Here is a 21,229-nt window from a genome sequence, read left to right on the forward strand (position 1 = left end):
CAGACCTTCATGTCTGGTTGAATTGTCGTAAATGCTAAAAGTCGAGCTCTGTCAAAAGGTACACTAGTTCTAGTAAGTGATTACCGAGTTCTTTTAAGGAGACCAGTGGCCTTCTCTTGCGATGCCTTCTTTTAGCATCCGCGAAACAGTTTTCTCATGCGATGTCACATTTCTCGTCATCTGGATCTTCTTCTACCGGTTCACCTACGAATGATAACTATGACTGTTTTCTTGGGTACGCACCATCAGACAGTACTGTGTAATAAGCTCCATTACGTGGCAGAAGACATACTGTCCAATAACCAACGTAATCGTTTATAATATTATCAACAATGTTTCGTGCGCTCTAATGATACGAAACGGTGTTATTCTATTCAGTTCTGGAAAGGAAACTCTGGCTATATTACGATCACAGAACATTATTAGAAAGATTCGAAGCAAGTTCCTCGAAATCTGTCTGGGTTATACCGCGGGTATAGGAGAGCGTCAAAATATTTTTCTTGCACTGATTGCGCAGTAGAAGATACAACAGTCTAATGTGGACTGGCGCTGTTACTAGACAGTAAGACAGCATACTGACACATTGTCACAGCTCATTCCCCCTCTAATTGTTAACAGCCATTTGTTCTAAGAGAATCACTACCAATTTCGATTCCGATGCTTCGTGGTATCGTACAAATCCAGTTTTGTGAGGTACAACTGCTAAGAATTTGTAAAGAAATCTCAGAAAGTTAAGTCACCCATGTCGTCCCACGCGAAGACCGTTCCGCAACAACACTAACACATTGTCAGAAGGGTGTATATTTACAAGACTTCTCAAAGACGCATTTTTGCCGCTGTACGGATTAAAGATGCATCGCAGTGTGCGAATGAAATGGTCCGGCATTCAGAAAAGTACTTCAAAGTTGGTGTGTACGCGGGACCCTGCGATTGCTGTGGCCAAAACGTTAATTTGCAAACGTATTCACAGTCGAAGTGTGGCTATGCATGGACTGCGATTTCCGTTTTTTTGGTAAGCTGAAAGAACATTTGGGAGGGAAGAGGTTTTCCAACGACGGGGACGTTCGAATGGCCCCATGACGAAGGAGCGGAGTTCCATGGTCGAGGAACTGAACAATTGGTAGAATGTTCCGACCGTTGTTTACAGGCTTGGTGGTTATGTTGAAAAATAGTGTCATGCATCTGTGACACTCTGAAATGCAACACACCATTCAATAAAATTTACTTGGTCTGCCACGATAATGTGTAACTTACTTTTTGTATTCCTCTCGATGGAGAAGAAGAATACTGCGACACAACAAATGTTAAAATGATTTCGAAGAAACAGTGTATCTTATCAATATCTGAGAATATTTCAGTACTTTCTGCTCCCAGACGTTAAGTGAAGACCGTCGGCCACTGCGTTTGACACTGCAGGTATCTGAACGTTGGTTTCCCTAAGGATTTCCGAAATAAAATATCCCATGCGTCTAACTCCACCTACTATTCCGCTTTCAAAGTCTGTTAATTATCATAGTGGAGCCATAATCACGTCGGAAATCTTATCACACGAATCACCTGAGTAGAAATGACAGCTCGCCAATGCACTGCCCTTTTATAACTTATGTAAGCGCTGCAATCGGCATATGTGCGTATTACTATCCTACGACTTTTGGCACCTCAGTGTGGCAATCGGCATATGTGCGTATTGCTATCCTACGACTTTTGGCACCTCAGTGTGGCAATCGGCATATGTGCGTATTGCTATCCTACGACTTTTGGCACCTCAGTGTATAATTATTGACCGAACTGAAAAATTATATTGCTATCGTAATATACTCATTAAAGGGTGTAATCTTATGTTAAAAATTTAATGCGGTACACAGAGGTGACAAAAACCGTGGAATAGCGATATGCACATATACAGAAGGCAGTAGCATCGCACACACAAGGACTAAAAGAGCAGTGTATTGGCGGAGCTGTCATTTGCATTCAGGTGATTGATGTGAAAAGGTTTGCGACGAGTTATGACTGCACGACGGTAATTAATGGACATTGAACGTGGAATGGTTGTTGGAGGTAGACGCACGGGAAATTCCATTTCGGAAATCGATAGGGAATTCAATGTTCCGAGATCCACAGTGTCAAAAGCGTGCCGAAAATTACACATTTCAGGGATTACCTCTCACCACGGACAACGTCCGGTAGCAGCGACGTTTGTGCAGCGTTGTCAGTGCTAAGATGCAAGCAGAACAGCGTGAGATAACCGCAGAAATCAATGACGGACGTACGACGATGACAGTGTGGCCAAATTTGGCTTTATTGGCTTAGGCACCAGACAGCCTACGCGAGTACCTTTGCTAAAAGCACAACATCGCCTGCAGCGCCTTTCCTGGGCTCGTGACCACATAGGTTTGACCCTAGATGACTGAAAAACACTGGCATGGTCAGATGATCCCCGATTTCAGTTGGTAAGAGCTGGTAGTTGGGCTCTGTATGGCGCAGACCCCACGAAGCCGTAGACCCAAGCTCTAAAAAAGGGGCCGGCCGGTGTGCCCGAGCAGTTCTAGGCGCTACAGTCTGGAACCGCGCGACCGCTAAGGTCGCAGGTTCGAATCCTGCCTCGGGCATGGATGTGTGTGATGTCCTTGGGTTAGTTAGGTTTAAGTAGTTCTAAAGTTCTAGGGGAGTGATGGCCTCAGATGTTAAGTCCCATAGTGCTCAGAGCCATTTGAACCTTTTTTCTGCAAAAGGCACTGTGCAAGACGGGAATGGTAGTTGGATTTTGACGCATGGAACATCCCATTTCGGAAATCGTTACGAAGTTCAATATTCCGTGATCAACATTGTCAAAGTGTGCCGTGAAGACCAAATTCCGGGCATTACCTCTCACTGAGGACAACTGAACCGATCATTGACTGGAAAGGGTTATGTTCAGCGACCATTTACAGTCATTCACGGTCTTCATCTTCCCATTCAACGATATTATGTCACCAGGCCACAGTTGCTCGTGAATGCTTTGAAGAAAATTATCGATAATTCGAGCGATTAATTTGTCCACCCACATCGCCCGACATTAATGCCATTGAACATTTATGGACATAACCGAGAGGTCAGTTCGTGGACGAAATCCTGCACCGGCACGCATTCGCAGCTATGGATGGCTATACTGGCAGCATGGTTCAATATTTCTGCCACGTCGAGTTGCTGTAGGAGGTCAGGCAAAAGGAGGTCCGAAACGATATTAGGAGGTCTCCAGCGAGATTTGTCTGCTCAGTATAAGACAAGCATTGTAGTTTGAAACTGTGCGGTTGTTTTGAAGAAGCGTAGCTGACAGCGCATAAATACCCTGACTTTATTAGTCTAGTGTTTTTTTTTTTTTTTTTTTTGTCGCTGACACTCCCTGCAAATTGATTACAGGAAAAAATTATTTTATCGCTTAATACATTTTCGTTGTTCTTGCAGTAAAGCTCATCAGGCATAACGTTCTACATTATCACTTCTTGACTACCAACACTAGCCCCAACTAATTTTTCAGACAGTACTCAGATATACCACTGAATGTAGCTGAAAAATTTTGTCATTTTATGTGGTGTGTCAGAAAGCAACGGTACAACATTGTGGGTATGATGAAAATCTTTATTCAAGAGTAATCACCAAAGGACTGAGCACAACTCCCCCACTGTTTCGAGACCCGAAGGATTCCCTGTTCCCAGAATTCCTTTGGCCGTGACAGGAAGCAGTCCTGCACTATGTCCTTCAGTTCATCGTCCTGATGCACATTTTTAAATGTTTTTAAGCACACCAAACACATTGAAGTCCTAGGGCGACATGTCTGCGCTGTAGGGTGGATGCTCAAGTTCCTCCCACTTGACCTTGGCCAGTACTCTTTGTGTGACCTTGGAGACGCGTGGACGCGCGTTTCGTGAGCAGAATCACTCCCTTCATGAGCAGCCCACCAGTTTGCTTTTCATCGACTTGCATAGGCTACGGAGTGTCCCACAGTACACGTCACTGTTAATGATTTTTCCGTGCTCGAGAAACTCGACGAGTATTGGGCCTCGGACGTCGAAAAAGACTGTGACGATCATTTTGGCTGCTGAGGGTACAGCTTTGAATTTTTTAGTTGGAGGTGACGACACACGCTTCGAGTCCCTAAATGTTTCACTCTGTTATTCCAAAACAGCAAATGCAACTTCAACCGGTTTGGTTTTTACGACGTTTCATTCCTTTTCATACGATCACTCGTTGTGCAAGACACACTTCATGAGATATGACGTCATGAACATCGAGACGCATGAGAAACTTACTTTTGTTAAAACGGAGCGTGAATTACGCAAATCATACTCATCTTAAGTGATACATTCTTTAAACACCCGGGGGTGGTGCCCATCACCTTTTCAGAACCTTTCAAACGAGTATAAATCTTCTGTTCGCCTTGTCATCAAGTCAGTCCTATTTATTATCGCTTCTTAGTATCAATCCAGATATTTGTCGATATGACCTGCCACAGATGTGCGCCCCTAATTTTGTACTTGGATATTACGGCGTATTTTTCTTTGTTTGAGACATTATCTTCATTGTATACGCGTTCTGAGAGAGCTGCCATTCATTACAACCAGTGGAAATTGTATCCAAGTCTTTCGGCATTTCCTTTCGATCGTCCAATGACAGTACCTTCCTGCAGTCACCAGCATCGTCAGCGAACGTCCTGAAGGTGTTCGTATTCCTCTCTCATGAGAAACTGTTAGGTTCAACTACGCTATCTCGGTTCTGTTAGTCAAATATCTGTCTGACCAATCATATGACTGTGAATAACCGTAAACTATAACAACAAAATAGACTGCCGGTAAAAATGCAACACCCTGAAGGGCAATGTCATTTTACTGACAAGTGAGGTGACAGGTAGTTCACCACTGTAGGAGCTTGTGATACCAAACTGAGATCAAATGAAACAGCCACGGTGAAGGATGCCCATACAGTCGCGTGAATACAAGTGTACCCCTCTCTGGTGGCAACGAAGGCTTGTATTCTCACACTAAAATAATCAGAAAAGTACCGAATGGCGTCCCGAGACAGGCAGTCCCCGAGCATCTCGGGCCTAGTGCTGGAATTCGGCAATGGTTCTTTCAAGCATTGGAGAACGAATAAGTTCCCGCTTCATCATGTCCTACACGTGATCTACTAGCGAGAGATGTGATCTCGCTGGCCAGGGTAGTTGTTGCACACCACGAAAAGAACGTTGCTTCGCTGTAGATGTATGTGGACGTGCGCTATTCTGCTGAAAAAGTGCGTCACCTTCCTGTCGAACAAATAGCAGTGGCACGGGAAGATCAGCCAGTGCAATGTAGTGGTATCTGGTTACTTTAGCCTCCAGATACACCAAATGCGACCGCGAGTTGTAACTGATGGCTACACACACCGTGAAGCCTGGGATGGGACTTGTGTGTCGAAGGGGACTGCACTCTGGAAATCGTAGCTCATTAGGTCTGCGCCATACACAGTTACGTACTTCCCTCGCATACAGACAGAAGATTCCTTCGTCACTGAAGATAACAGAGCACCGAGAGCCATTCCATTCACCAGTCAACTCAGTCATGCTTGGTAGTGTCGTGGTGTCAGAGGTAGCCGGCCGGAGTGGCCATGCGGTTCTAGGCGCTACAGTCTGGAACCGCGACACCGCTACGGTCGCAGGTTCGAATCCTGCCTCGGGCATGGATGTGTGTGATGTCCTTAGGTTAGTTAGGTTTAAGTGGTTCTAAGTTCTAGGGCACTGATGACCTCAGAAGTTGAGTCCCATAGTGCTCAGAGCCATTTCAACCATTTTTTTGTCAGAGGTAGACACGCCAGAGGCACCCGTCAACTTAATCCTGCTGCAAGCAGACGCAACATGTGCCCAAAATCCGTCCCTGTATGAAGTTCGGTCGGCCGCCGCTACTCCCACATTGCCACATTGCGTGCACCTGTACCACGCAAAGTCCAGAACCTGGTAGGTGTGAGAATGTTCTACAGATCTTGCTGAAAGCAACGACACACCACAGATACACTGTGTCCAACATGTGCAGCAATCCGTCGATACACCCATCCAGCTTCCCGCAGGCTCACCATATTCAACTGTTCAACTGTGTGTGAATGCGTAACGGACCAAACTGCTGAGGTCATCAGCCCCTAAACTTACACACTACTTAAACTAACTTTTGGTAAGAACAACACAGACGCACCCGAGCCCAAGGGAGGACTCGAATCTCCGACGGGAGAGGCCGCGCAATCTGTCACATTGCGCCTCAAACCTCGCTCACCATGCGATCCCCTTCAAATGGCCGAAGCTGTTCATCTTGAATACTTATTCATCGGTGGGGCATGATTCTTCCCTAGAACTGCAAACACTTTTAACTTCTAAATTCAGCACAGTTACTGCCTGCGAAGTCAAAACGGAGGGTACACTGCCATCTGATCGCCGATGAACGTGACAGGTGAACCCCTCAGTATGTTCATACGAAATTCTAGTCCCTCTGAACACTAGTCGGTTGTATGGAATCCCTGAAGTAATACGCGTCGACTCGCCAGGATAACAGAAACGTGCTACCGTGTTTTGATGTGACCTGGATCACACAATGAATGAAGTTGCCCGGTTTGTTGGTGTATCAAGCGAACTGTCCAACGCGTCTTCGTTGAATTATCTACCAGTCACAGCCAAATAATCCTCCGTAATAACAGTAATCACGTAAAGATCGCAAACAACATAAATCCAAAACAAGTGTTATGCCTCGCTAATGAGAAATGGTTTCAAATCCAACAGGATTTGCTGCTGGGAGTGAATGCATTACGGCGCTTATACCTGCATGTCGTTACACTACAAACGAAGGACTGCACAATGCTGCTGAGGACGCATTTCGCGTAGTAACACCGGACATACTCAAAAATATGTCGAGAAGAACTTGGAGGCGTATACAAATGCGCTTACAGCGTAATAGGGACTCCCGCCATCCTGGCGTGGCGATCAGTCGCGCCCTATACAACCTCAACTGATCGGCTAAACCACACGATCTTAATCAAACAGAAAATATCAGGGACTATTTGGAGACAGCGGGTGATACGTACCAATCAACATCACCGCAATCTGCTAGCTCTGCGAGATCTAATCAACAATGTCCGGCTTTAGCTGGGTGTAGGCAGGGCTGTCTTTAACCTATTGGAGGCCCTGGGCACATTAGGATAATGGGACTCCTATGACTTTGACAGAGCACTATTTCCTTAAAACAGACAAAGAAAGAAGATAAGCGAGGTTCTAGGTACATTTTTATTTCTTTACAATGACATTAAATGAATAGATAATGTAATATAATCCACAAAAGTAACTGTTTTAGTATTCACAGGCTAGTGCTTAAAAATCTACGTTGATTGAAGAAGAAACTTTCTTGATTTGAGATGGGCGAAATCGTTAACCACTTTTTCAAAATCTATGTTTTTAAGCATATCACATTCTAAGGAAATCAGCGATAAACTGGTTAATCCCTCTTGAACCATTGTACTTATTAATTCATTTTTTATTTTTTTCAATTTGGAGAAGGAGCGTTCCGCACTGCAGTTGGTTACCATCATGCTTAAAAATATTCTCAATGCGAATTCTACATTTGGATATGTGCTTCAATTTTGTTTTCTTTCAGGAGGTGACATAATATTATATATTAGTTCTCTCATTTTTACATTGAACAGTTTTCAAGTATTCTGTTAAATGCAGACATTCCGTTTCCAACTCTTGCTCGTTAACGTCTTCATAATAAATTTAATGCAAATTCTTTGCAACTTCGTCTCAGCCCTCCGGAATTCAGAGTTTTCAAGCGAAAAAATAAACCAAAACGTTGACTAATGTTCTCATACGAACTTAATCGCAGTTTTAGATGAAAGCTCACGGTATCAATTATGGGAAGAAAAGTTTGTACCTTGATTTCTCTTTTCCATTCAGTTGGACTGACGATTCAGGACGGCCAAAAAACTCTGGTATCAGCTTCTACGTTTTATTCTTTGAGATATGTCCTTATTATCAGATTCCGGATTTCTTTCTTTGGCGGACGATTCGAAGTCATCAAATTTATCATTGAGGTTAATGATAAAATCAAGTGAAGCGAATAAATTAGTTGCAAAGTGCAGTGTTATTGTTTCTTTTTTAAGATAATTACTTGTTTTGTCTATTATTTCCAATATAGAGCTCCAAATTTCCGCTAGTATAATCAATTCTAGCTTTATCATTTTTCTAAACATACTAAGAGCTTCGTCTCCGGTATCTCTTACTGTTCTGTATCTTCTGCGATTGACATCAAAGTTTATATAATTTGTTTATGACCTTCATTCAAGGCGCCTTGCTGCATCAGCTGACCATCTGGTTTGTGAAATACTTTAGACAACTTTTTTTGAGCCTAAATGTTCTGTCAATATATTACATCGGTGGGTAGAGCTCGACAAAATGGTGTACAGTAATTGAACCATTCCAAAAAACTTTGTTGCCTCTGGTACACACCCAGCAGCTTGGACACATACCAAGTTTAGCCCGGCGGAGGTTCGAGTCCTCCCTCGGGCATGGGTGTGTGTGTTTGTGGATAATTTAGGTTAAGTAGTGTGTAAGCTTAGGGACTAATGACCTTAGCAGTTAAGTCCCATAAGATTTCACACATATCTGAACATTTTTGAACCAAGTTTAGTGAATGTCCCGCACATGGTACAAACGTGGCAAATTTACATTTCTCCTTGATTCCTGCTTGTAGACCAGTAAACTTCCCCGACATATTTGAAGCGTTGTCGTAGCTCTGTCCTCTGCAATCTTTTATGAGAATAACACTATTCTCTAAAAAATTCAAGATGGTTTCCGCTAAATACTCAGATTTATGGTCTTTAATAGGTGTAAATTTCAGTAATCTTCCAAGAGGAACATGGTCTTCTACGTATCGAATCATAAAAGTTAGCTGGTCAACATGAGACAGATCGGGCAGACTCTCAACGCTAATGGAAAAATACTCCGCTAGCTTAATTTGATTTATAATTTTTTACGACCTGTTTTCCCATTACATTAATAAACTCATTAAAGGTATTCGCTGATAAATAAGAAGTGTTACCTTTTCCAATATTTCCAATTTTTTGTAAGTGATCTGCAAGAAATGGCTCGAATTCGCTCAATAATTCCACACATCCCAAATAATTTCCATGTTGGGAGATTCTAGGATTTCATTGTCACCGCGAAATGGCAGCCCTCTCGATGCTCAAAATTTTACAAAATCTGCAGTCCGTTTAAGTAAATTTCTCCAGTAATCCACTTCTTCTTGATGTTGAGGTAATATGTCACATCTATTCTACCAACGTCTTTATTTCGCGCCAGATAATTCACCCTAGATTGCCTACGTGCTCCGCTATTTTCATGTATTAAAATTATGTGATTAATGAGCTTGTAGTCATTACATCCACTCGGAAAGCATAGATTTACGTCTGAAGGGTTAAATAAGCAGTATGGAAAACAATATACAGAGTTTTAGAAGCCGAGTGCAACTACAATTTTCTTTTGACGCTTTCATTGTTCTTTAATTTGCGAATAAGTAATACTTTGCTGAAATACCTAGTTATTGATTTACTGCCACCTTTGTAGGTTCTGGATGCCTCGGAAAGGTCAGAATCTTTATTTTGAAAATACACGGGTCGCTTACGTATCAAAATTTCGCGATTTTTTTCTGTAAAATTTTCATGAAAACAATCAGCGGGATCGTGTGATATATGTTCTGGGTTGGAAAACAGTTGTTCAACTGACACAGTTGTCGGTGAAGTTACCGAAGTTGCTGCACTTTCGTCATAGGGACGGTCGCTTTCTGATTTAACCTGTTTTCCTAAATTGATAGAAATCTGATCATTCAGAAATTCCAGCAATTTGTGATCGACACGACTCATCAGGTGTAAGATTTATTATCTGATTGCTACTTAGAGAAGTAGCTCCCGTAGTAGTAATAAAATATGCTGTTAATTTTGGTAACTTTTCAATTACTTCCTTCTGATGTACAGCTTTTTCGTTTCCACTAGGATGTGACGAGTTCCTCATTTTATATTATAATTCAGCATTTATTTCTACACCGAAAGCAAAACAGGCAAACGAAGATTTAATCAAAGAATGTTCAAATGTGTGTGAAATCTTATGCGACTTAACTGCTAAGGCCATCAGTCCCGAAGCTTACACACTACTTAACCTAAATTATCCTAAGGACAAACATACACACCCATGCCCGAGGGAGGACTCGAACCTCCGCTGGGACCAGCCGCACTGTCCATAACTGCAGCGCCTTAGACCGCTCGGCTAATCCCGCGCGGCTTTGATCACAGAATACCTCAGAGCACAGTCAATAACAACTACAAACAAAAGAAAAGTCAGAACAACGCAGGCAAATACAGGGGAATTGCCGATCGTCGAGTCGATTTATTTAAGTCAGTCGGCCCCGTTTAATTTTACGTCGCTATTCGCTCTGTGCAAAACCCCGCACTGCGCAAAGCTAATAAACAAGTAGGTATTGTAGTCATTGTCGTTCGATGTTTTTGAGATAAGTTTTTTTCGGTAATAAATATCGGTAATCGTTGGATGATCTGGTAGGAGCTAGGGGACTCCTATCGATCGCAGGGGCCTGGGTACGTGCCCGTGTGTAGGTTACCTGCAGGAATCTGTGGACTCTCTTTATAGCTACATTGAAGCCTTTAACCAATATTAGAGGTGGTATCTCCTGGGGGTGAGTAATTTTCTGTTCCATGTGGTTACCTTGGTTATCAGTCAACTACACGATAGTGTTTCCAGGCGTTTCGGACAGCTACAAAGACGGAACCTATGTGTTCAGCTGCTCCTACCATTGAGAGAATAAAGCAGAGATCGCTGTGGCAACGTTTCCTGGACCGCGCACCTGTCTGCCCGCGTCACCACGCCTGCCCCGGGCCCCATTCAACAGCCTTAGCCAGCCGCATGCTGTGACGTCAGCCCACAGCCAGCCGTGCTCCTCGTGCGGAACGCGCCGTCAACACCTGACCTCTGGGAGACGCCCACTGCACACTCTCAGCGCCGTGTATAACACCTCAGCGCGTCTCCTGCTCATATGTGTGAAACTGGGCCTCAAAGTGCAGCTTACTCTCTCATCGACTGCCGGAAGGCATTAGGTATAGTTCCGCAGTGTCGCTTAGTGTAAAAATTACCAAATCACAGGAAATGTGACCAATTTTGTGACTGGGTTGTCGAAGTCCTAGTACACACAAATCAATAAATCGGTGTTAAAGAAAGAACTCGTGAGATACAGAAGGAAATTTTAAAGCTCCCCTATGGAGATGCTGACAGGTGGTAATACAACACAATAACCATTCTAATAAGTCATCGTTCCAAATACTGACACGAATTATTTACGGCATTATGGAAGGAGTGGTAGAAGGTGACTTGGATAGATAAGTTTGGGTTCTGCAGAAATGCAGAAACACGCAAAGGAATTTTAACTCTACGGATTATATTAGAAGACAGACTGTAGAAATGCAAATCTACGTATACGGAATTTGCAGATTTAGAGAAACCTTTCGATAATGGTGGCTGGAATATAACCATTACAATTTTAAACCGATTATTCACGATTTGTATGGAAATAACACTGCACTTATGTGTCGAAAGACATGAAAGGGAAGAAGTAGTTAAAAAGGGAGGGAGACAGGGTTATAGCTTATTTCCCCATGTTACTCAATCTGTACCTACAGCAAACAGAAAAGGAAATCAGATAGAAATTTGGAAACGAAGTTAACGCTCAGGAGAAGAAATAAGGACTTCGAAATTTTCTGATGACACTATAGTTTTGTCAGAGGAGGTAAAAAACTGGGAAGTTCGTCTGAACAGAAAGGATAGTGTACTGGAAAGAGATGAATGTCAACAAAAGCACACAATGGTAGTGGAATGTAGTCGAATTAAATTAGCCGGTAAAAAAGGAATTAGCCTTGTATATCACAACCTAAAAGTAGTTGACTTTCTGTTTGTGCAGCAAAATATCTGATGATGGTCGGTTTAGAGAGTACTTATTGCCCCGCCCAACGTACATCGCAAAAGTCTGATGGGAAATCAGTTTATGAATGACAAGGTACCCAGTCAAGTCACTAACTTTGTCATGCTTTATCGAGAGCTTGACTGTATTTATACCCGCAGCTACGAAATGTCGTATTATATTGTTGTGAAAACGTAACTCCCTCTCCACCGGATATGGTCGCTGCAACTCTTTGTGATCTGCAGTGTCGGCTACGTCCAAGGCCAGGCGGCAAATCAGTGTCAGTGAAAATGAACCCAGTGAAGTCATAAACTTGCTTACATTTTATCGAAAGCTTGAGTATATTTCATCGCGCAGTTACCAAGTATTAAAGTGCCTAAAGTGCTCTCAAATACACTGAAGAGCGAAAGAAACTGTTACACGGGCCTAATAACGTCTAGGTCCCCGCGAGCACGCGAAAGTGTCGCAACACGACGTGCCATGAACTCGAGTAATGTCTGCAGTAGTGTTGGAAGGAAATGACACCATGAATCCTGCAAGGCTGTCCATAAATCCGCAAGACTACAAGAGGATGGAGACCTATTCTGAACGGCACGTTGCATGGCTCCCACGTATGTTCAATAAAGTTTATGAATGGGGATTTTGGTAGCTAGCGGAAATGTTTAGACTCAGAAGAGTCTTCCTGGATCCACTCTGTAGCAATTCTGGACGTGCGGGGTATCGCATTGTCTTGCTGGAGTTTCCTAAGTCCACCGGAATGCACAATAGACAAGAATGGATGCAGGTGATAAGACAGAGTACTTACATACGTGTCACCTGTCAGAGTGGTATCTTGACGTATAAGGGGTCCCATATCACTCCAACTGCACACGCTCCACACAATTACAGAGTCTGCACAGCTTGAACAGTCCTCTGCTGACATGTGGGGTCCATGGATTCATGAGATTGTCTCCGCACCAGTAAACTGCCATCCGCTCGATACAATTTGAAATGAGACTCGTCCGACCAGACAACATGTTTCCAGTCATCAACAGTCCATTGCATGTGTTGACGGGCCCGAGCGAGGCGTAAAGATTTGTGTCGTGTAGTCATCAAGGCTCCGAAAGCCCATATCGATGATGTTCCGTTGAATGGTTCGCACGACGATACTTGTTGATGGTTGAGCATTTAAATCTGCAGCAATTTGCGGAGAAGGGTTGCACTTCTGTCACATTGAACGATTCTCTTCAGTCGTCGTTGATCCCATTCTTGCAGGATCTTTTTCTGACCGCAGCTGTGTCGGAGATTTGATGTTTTACCAGATTCCTGATATTCACCGTACATTCGTGAAATGGCCGCACGGGAAAATCCCACTTCATCGCTACCTGGGAGATGCTGTGTCCCATCGCTCGCGTGCCGACAGTTCGACAGAGTTCGCTACCATTCTCCTTTATCAGTGAACAACCGTTTACACTGCAGAGAACGGAAGAGAATACGAGAGAAGCAGCTTAGTGTCCCAACACTAAGAAGTTGCGTTATTGTTTTTTTAGCTAATAATTGACAATCTGGCGGCGCAAGCAAAATGTCCCCAAGAAAAGAAGAATGCAGCTATCTGAATTTGTACGTATATGTGAAAAGAGTGGATGTACTGTACCTAGCACTGAATTGCTTTCCTTAGCGTCGTTCCAAAACTTGCGCATATGTCGGTTGATACTTTTCGCTGGCTTCTCATCACAACTGAGGAGGAAATTTAGAAGCAGGGCACTAATTATAGACGATTACCATAATGTGAAGGAAGGCTTCCATTCACACTCTGGCTATTAGCAACTGGTGACACGTTCGACGGTAACTGTTCCACGTTTCAATAGCTCTCGTATCTCAGGTGGTTCCCGAAGTCTACAGAGACAAACGTAAAAAAGAATTTATTAAAATACATATAAGAATCATAATGTCAATAAAGTACTATTAATGACACTGAAAGTATACTTATACGTGCTACTTGAGCTGCTTAAGAAAACCTTTTTTCTTTTTCTTGTGCCTCACTGCTACCTCCTGGAAGCAAACTGGTGTACCCCAATGTCTGCGAGCATTATTATCCATGTGAAAGAGTGCTAACGTCTCCTAATGTCTGTGAATCGTATAACTGAGGTGGGACTTGGTACTAACACAGTATTCACATAGTGGGATGTAGGAAACCGCCTAAAATCCACATACAGGTTGTTCAGCGCACCAGCTCTCGTCATCCATCCACCGGGCTGATTCGACCTCCGACGGGTACAGTTGCCCGGAAACAGGAAGCGACGCGTTGAAACGCACTGATATATGTCGGGCCGGATCAAGCTACTTAACAGAACGTGGCACCAGAACATAATTTGTTACGGGACAGATAGCGTGGTAGCGGGAAAAAGACGTTTATTTGTTCTGTCATTAAATCAAAAACCACTCAAATAACAGTGATCATCAAGCATATTATTGCAGCTACGCTACCGTAAACGTCAGCAATGAAAATGATCAGGACTTTCATGTATTTTTAAATCGAATCAGCGTAATACATACATATTAGCACTTGTGTACCTTCAACAAAATTTGTTGTGCTGTTCCTTTTTAGTAAAAAGAAGTAAAAAGCTCGTCTTTGTTCCGTTCCCACCTGCTGGAAGTATACAGTAAGTTCAACGTTTTCCTCAAATTACCAGTAGGACCTTTGGCTGCTTCGGTCATTTTCTACAAATTATACTTTTTATTCTTTGTCATTTGTGATGTGCAGAGCATGGAGCCCACAAGCAGCTATGTCAATCATATTCTTCTATCATTAACATTACATTCGCTTCAGAATAGTCCATCGCTAGCACAACTCATGTCGACTAGAAAAGTAGTTCGAGTGCAAAAGAGCACTGCTAGCGCCGAAACGTAGAAGACATGAACTTTGATGGTTCGCCAAAAGACCGACAACCAGCGTAATAGGAACGAACGTCATCGAATACGAAATGAAAGCGGCCAATTGCTGTTCGCTCGCGTTCGCCCACCATTTATAGAAAAAATAATTCTCGTTCGCTGATGCATGATCGCTTGTGTTCACTCCGGTGTAAAACGGGCTTCAGTGTCTTCTTTCGTGCATAATCTGTAAGTAGCAGTTAAATGAATTCGGGACCGACAGAAAATAGTTGGTTCAAATGGCTCTGAGAACTATAGGACTTAACATCTGAGGTCATCTTAGAACTACTTAAACCTTACTAACCTAAGGACATCACACACATCCATGCACGAGGGAGGATTCGAACCTGCGAACGTGCAGCGTGGTTCCGGATTGAAGCGCTAAGAACCGGCCGGCAGAAAAAAGTTGGAAAACTGTTTATTATTTCGTAGGTCACCGCCATGATTGCTGATACATTTGTCCCACTGTGAGATACGATAGTCACCGTCTTCACGTAAAAATGTTTGTGGCTGCACACGGAACCATGAGTGTACCCAGGTGTGCATCTCTTCGCCCGAAGCAAATCGACGGCAGCGAATGCAAATCCGGCCTCTATTGAGGATGTGTAGGGACTTCCCTGCGAAACTCTGGCCCGCCCACATATTGCTAAAGTTGTTTCGACTACGCTACAGAATGTTCGCTTGGAAGCCCTTAGACATCTTCCATATACGAGGGCTGCCCAGAAAGTAGTGCACCGCATTTATCTACACGCTCCACTTTTCCACGTTCTATGGCCTACCTCCCGACTGAACAAGGGTGTGTATGCGCTGTGGGTACCAATCCTTGTCCTGGTGGCGGAGCCAGTGCTTGACTGTGTCAATCACCTCCTCATCGACCTCAAAATATCTTCCACGAAAGGCATCCTTTAATGGCCCAAGCAGGTGGAAGTACGAGGGGGCTAGGTCATGGCTGTGTCCAACCATGTTTTGAGATGTTTTCAGCAGTCCTCAAACGTGGTGGGGCCGAGCGTTATCGTGCTGCAGCAAAACATCTCCGGGTTGCTGTGGCGCCGAAGTCGCCGGAAGCGTGTGTTGAATTTTGTTAATGTGTAGACATATGCTTCTGAACTAATGATTGCCGGCCAGGGTGGCCGAGCGGTTCTAGGCGCTACAGTCTGAAACCGCGCGATCGCTACGGTCGCAGGTTCGAATCCTGCCTCGGGCATGGATGTGTGTGATGTCCTTAGGTTAGTTAGGTTTAAGTAGTTTTAAGTTCTAGGGGACTGATGACCTCAGAAGTTAAGTCCCATAGTGCTCAGAGCCATTTGAACCATTTTTTGAACTAATGATACCGTCTCTTGGGATCACATCAATGAGAATCACGCCTTAACAGTCCCAGAACACAGAGATCATTACCTTAACGGCGGAAGCAGTTTCTTACAATTTTTTGTTTCGTGGGGACTGGGAATGGGGCCATTCCATCGACAGTCGTTTTGTTTCGGGCTCAAAATGGTGAACCCAGGTTTCATCACCTGTCGCAGTCCGAGACAGGAAGGCCTCCCATTAGCTTCTAAACGTTGCAACAAATCACCACAAATGTTTTTTTGTGCGATCTGTGATCCACTGGTAGACACCGCGGGACCCATGTTGAACACACATTTGAATATCCAAGAGTGCAGATAATTGCATTCACACTTCCTCTGGTAATTGACAGATGCAACGCCAACTGCCGAGTCGTAAAGCGTCTGTCCTCGCGAATGACGACATCAGCTCACTGCAACATGTCAGGTGTGACAGTCGTGGATGGTTTCCCCGACTGCTGGAAATCGTGGATCTCCGCCGAACCGCCATCTGATGACATCACCCTCCCTGCCCAGCTACTAACTGTACTTCTGTTGACAGCAGATGCTCCATAGACTTTGCACAGGCGTGTGTGAATATTCCTCACAGTTTCTTTTTCTGCAGTGAGAAATTCAATGACGCCACGTAGCTTGTAACGTACCTCACCTGCAGACGCCATTTTGAAACTGTCCTGCAGCTACTCTAACTGTCGGAAGAGACGGGAACTTGGCACTTTCACTCAGAAGACTTTAAATAATACATATGTAACGCTTCACATTCGTAGGATTGTTTTCGACTGAGAGAAAATGCGTTGCATTACTTTCTGGGCAACTCTCGTAGTTCCGAACTCTCCCCATGCGGTTCCCGGATTTTTGTTGCCCTGAAAAAGACATTTCTGGTCGTCGATTTGCTTCGGATGCAGAGATGTACACCTCTGCACAATCATGGTTCCACAGACAACAGCAAACATTTTTCCATGAAGGCATTGACCACCTTATCTCACTGTGGGATGTATGTACTGACAGTTATGGCGATTACTTTTGAAGTAATGAGCAATTTACTTAACTTTTTTTCCCCCTCACTCGTTTCCGTTTGACTGCGATGTATACCGTGTGTCCCTCCTAAAAGTCGCCAGGTCTTTTTATCTTATGTTTCGGCAGATACTTACAATTTCATTTTTGAGGTGTGTAGCTGAAGTCAGCCCAAACGAATACTGCTCACCACGTCTTTCATATGATGTCCAGTGTCGATGGTAAGCGTCGGTTTGTTTCCCGTTACAAACAAAATAATTTTGAAAACAGAATATTACATGCACATTCGATAGAGCGGTTCCAAATTAAGTGAAAGAAGGTATTGCGTATTGCCCGAAGGGAACACATCGACTGTTAAAATTAAGACTTTCTAAACTTTTAACTACCCCAAAATTACTCTAGCGCGACTCTCCTTTTTCGTTATGTATTAAGACGGACAGTAAAACACGGAGAATAACCAGTATCCCAGTAGCGACTGAGCAGCGCTGCTCGACGCCGGTCGCAGCCAGAGCGGTGCTGTCGCTGCTGACGTACTGCTTATTCTCCGTGTTTTACTATCCGTCTTAACACACACAGGTATAACGCACAGCACCCTAGACCAATTTGAGACCGCTCTATCGAATCTATATGCAAAGTTTCTATTTAAAAATTGTTTTGTTTGTAATGTGAAACAAACTCATGTTTTTCATCGACATAGGACCGGCCGGAGTGGCCGTGCGGTTCTAGGCGCTATAGTCTGGAACCGCGGGACAGCTACGGCCGCAGGTTCGAAGCCTGCCTTGGGCATGGATGTGTGTGATGTCCTTAGGTTAGTTAGGTTTAAGTAGTTCTAAGCCTAGGTGACTTATGACCTCAGAAGTCCCATAGCGCTCAGAGCCATTTGAACCATTTTTTGCTGAAGTTTTGTTTATGCATAAAGTTATTTACTATTGTTATTTACACCTGAATTAACTTTCCCTTTACCATAAACTTACTTTACAAATCCATTCTACAAAAATCCCCTTTGTCCACATCCATACTTCGAAATGTTCCCACACTAAATCCCACTAGATAACTCGTTAAACAATTATCTTCATATTAACCTTAAACCACACTCACGCATCATTCGTACTGTTAAAACACTTTTATAATATTTTACCTACACAAAAAGAAATAATAACGCTTTATGAAAATACTAGAACAGTTTATAAAAAACATTCTATTACTTTAGTGCACTCTAGTGGGCACAATCGAAACTAAATCAGTCCCGTATCCAATATCGTCCTCTATCGGCTGATACATAAACTACGTGCGCGTCCAGTCTCGCGTCACCATCTGTCACTATCCAGCTCTGAGACACATCTCCCACTTAACCGTCTCCATGGCAGGATCGGTATACGGCGCTACGCCTCACTGTGACTGCCGTTTAATCTCTCGCAGGTATACCTCATTCTCAAATTTGAAGAGCAGTCGTTGCAGAAAAAGAGAGGAAGATGCAAACATAAGATCCAAGACATATGCTATGAAACCACACTGTTGTCTCGCAACTCTCGAGGTCGAAAAAGACGTTCCTCGACCTTAATGACTGCACCTGGACCAGGCACCTAAATCTGTGGCAGGACACACAAGTCAGTCCTACTTACAAACCTAGAGGGGAACTTACCTGGGGGCCGAACGCTCACATATCCTGCTTGGACAACACTCAGTCGTCTAAGATCCGGAGTCTCCACATGCAAAACACACTAAAGAAATGGAGACTTCTCCAAATGTGAGGAAATCCAAACATACCAAGAGAGGTGGCGCCGTGGCTAGCACACAGGACTTGCATTTGGGTGGATAACGATTCAAACTTGCGTCCGGCCATCCTGATTTAGATTTTCCATGGTTTCACTAAATCGCTCCAGGCAAATCAAAATGTTCAAATGTGTGTGAAATCTTATGGGACTTAACTGCTAAGGTCAGCTGTCCCTAAGCTTACACACTACTTAACCTAAATTATCCTAAGGACAAACACACACACCCATGCCCGAGGGAGGACTCTAACCTCCGCCGGCATCGGCCGCACTGTCCATGACTGCAGCGCCTCAGACCGCTCGCCTAATCCCGCGCGGCCCAGACGAATCCTGGGATGGTTCCTTTGAAAGGACACGGGCGACTTCCTTCCTTCCCCATCCTTCAATAACACCTGTCGGCAGCTGAGGGTTTCAATTAATTATCATTTATGCTAGAGAAAGCTGCACGGTCATCGATAGTATCTGTTCTTTCGAGAACAGTTACTGTCTTCATATGTATAGTTAAAGGCTACCCAGGCACTGACCTTCGTCTGTGCGAATGCGCACAGGTTGCCCGAACTCTTACGGGAATCGCCAAAGTGTGCGCGAGTAATGAGTGGATGGGAAAATATCTATTAGATGCATTACATATGTAGTATTGCGGACAGTTGGGAATGTGGGTCTCACGGGAAGCGTGCAAGGGATACGTCCCTGCAGTAGCGCTATTCATCTGTGTCCACGGTGGCTCAGATGGATAGAGCGTGTGCCATATAAACAGGAGATCCCGGGTTCGATTCCCGGTCGAGGCACATATTTTCAGCTGTCACCATCGAGGTATATCAACAACACCTGTCGGCAGCTGAGGCTTTCAATTAATTATCATTTACTTCCCTAATCCGATGGGACCGATGACTTCGCTTGTTGGTCCCCTCCACCAAATCAACCAAACACAACACCGCGTACTCATCTGTATTCGCTTAGACGAAGCGGGAAATTTGCAAGAGTTCATTTTACCAAAGGTCAACGCTGTAAAAGCTGCAGAATACTAGACAAGGAAGATTTAGTGCGCAGTGCATACGGAAAGCAAAGCATTTACAGGAATTTGACTGAAAACAGTGAGCACTTCCTGTGAGATTGTACTCGTATTTTCTCTAAGACTGGGCGCAGTCGCACGGAAGTAGAATGACAGCTGGCAGCCGCCTCGTAACATTACCCCGCACCATCTGGAAGCACTCGGCCGAGTTTCCCGGCCGCAGATGCGCGGCGCATTGCGAGTCATCGTACGGAGCACGTACTCCAACTCCACATCATTGATTCACTGTGCAACTACAGATGGAGTTAAAATGATCTCGATTAATTACAGGGAACATCAGTTTCACTTAACCCTGCTACATCCTTAGATGTTGGCAGCAAAACAAAATCTCTCAGAACAGGAAGAAAGTGAAAGTGATATCGCTGCACAGGGGGCGACACAACTGTTTGCCACAGCTGCCGAGGAATGGGTGTACGTCGCACAACTTACCAACTCTGCATCAGAGTTATGAAGAACAGGCTCAAAGCAAACGGTGAATATTTGCTTACTAAACAGCAAATGATTTTTGGAAGGGGACGCTCGGGAAGTGATACCACCATCATTATTTGACAACTGAAACCTGGTAGTCAAGGCAAAGCAGGATTCGGTTACGATTGTGGACGGGGCCGTAATCAGTTACTATTGGTTGCCTTTTACAGCTACACATAATTTATTTTAAACCAGTAATTCCAGACTCAACAATAAATAAAAATACCACACTTTATTGGTTCAAATGGCTCTGAGCACTGTGGGACTTAACATCTATGGTCATCAGTCCCCTAGAACTTAGAACTACTTAAACCTAACTAACCTAAGGACAGCACACAACACCCAGTTATCACGAGGCAGGGAAAATCCCTGACCCCGCCGGAAATCGAAGCCGGGAACCCGGGCGTGGGAAGCGAGAACGCTACCGCACGACCACGAGCTGCGGACACACTTTATTAATGAAGGAATAAACAATTATGTAAATAATAGTGTTTTCAGTTACTTACAATTTAGCAAATCTCAATTGAATACAGATACAGCAGATAATGTTTTAAAAGCAAACCACTGTGATCTGGGCAGGGGGCCATATACCCCAGGAATGGCAATAAATTAAGAATTGTTTAAAACTCGCTGCAACTTACAAATTAC

At 43.9% G+C, this 21,229-nt stretch overlaps 2 protein-coding genes across 5 annotated transcripts in view; one reads left to right on the forward strand and one right to left on the reverse strand.

Annotated features, from left to right (window-relative positions):
* LOC126354424 (tubulin polymerization-promoting protein homolog) overlaps positions 1-21,229 on the reverse strand; it is a 284,058-nt gene that overhangs the window by 246,563 nt on the left and 16,266 nt on the right. The window lies entirely within an intron of this gene.
* LOC126354422 (tubulin polymerization-promoting protein homolog) overlaps positions 1-21,229 on the forward strand; it is a 391,584-nt gene that overhangs the window by 95,559 nt on the left and 274,796 nt on the right. The gene's annotated exons all lie outside the window — the stretch shown is intronic.

This window comes from Schistocerca gregaria, chromosome 3 (genome assembly GCF_023897955.1).
Source record: "Schistocerca gregaria isolate iqSchGreg1 chromosome 3, iqSchGreg1.2, whole genome shotgun sequence".
NCBI classification, from domain to species: domain Eukaryota; kingdom Metazoa; phylum Arthropoda; class Insecta; order Orthoptera; family Acrididae; genus Schistocerca; species Schistocerca gregaria.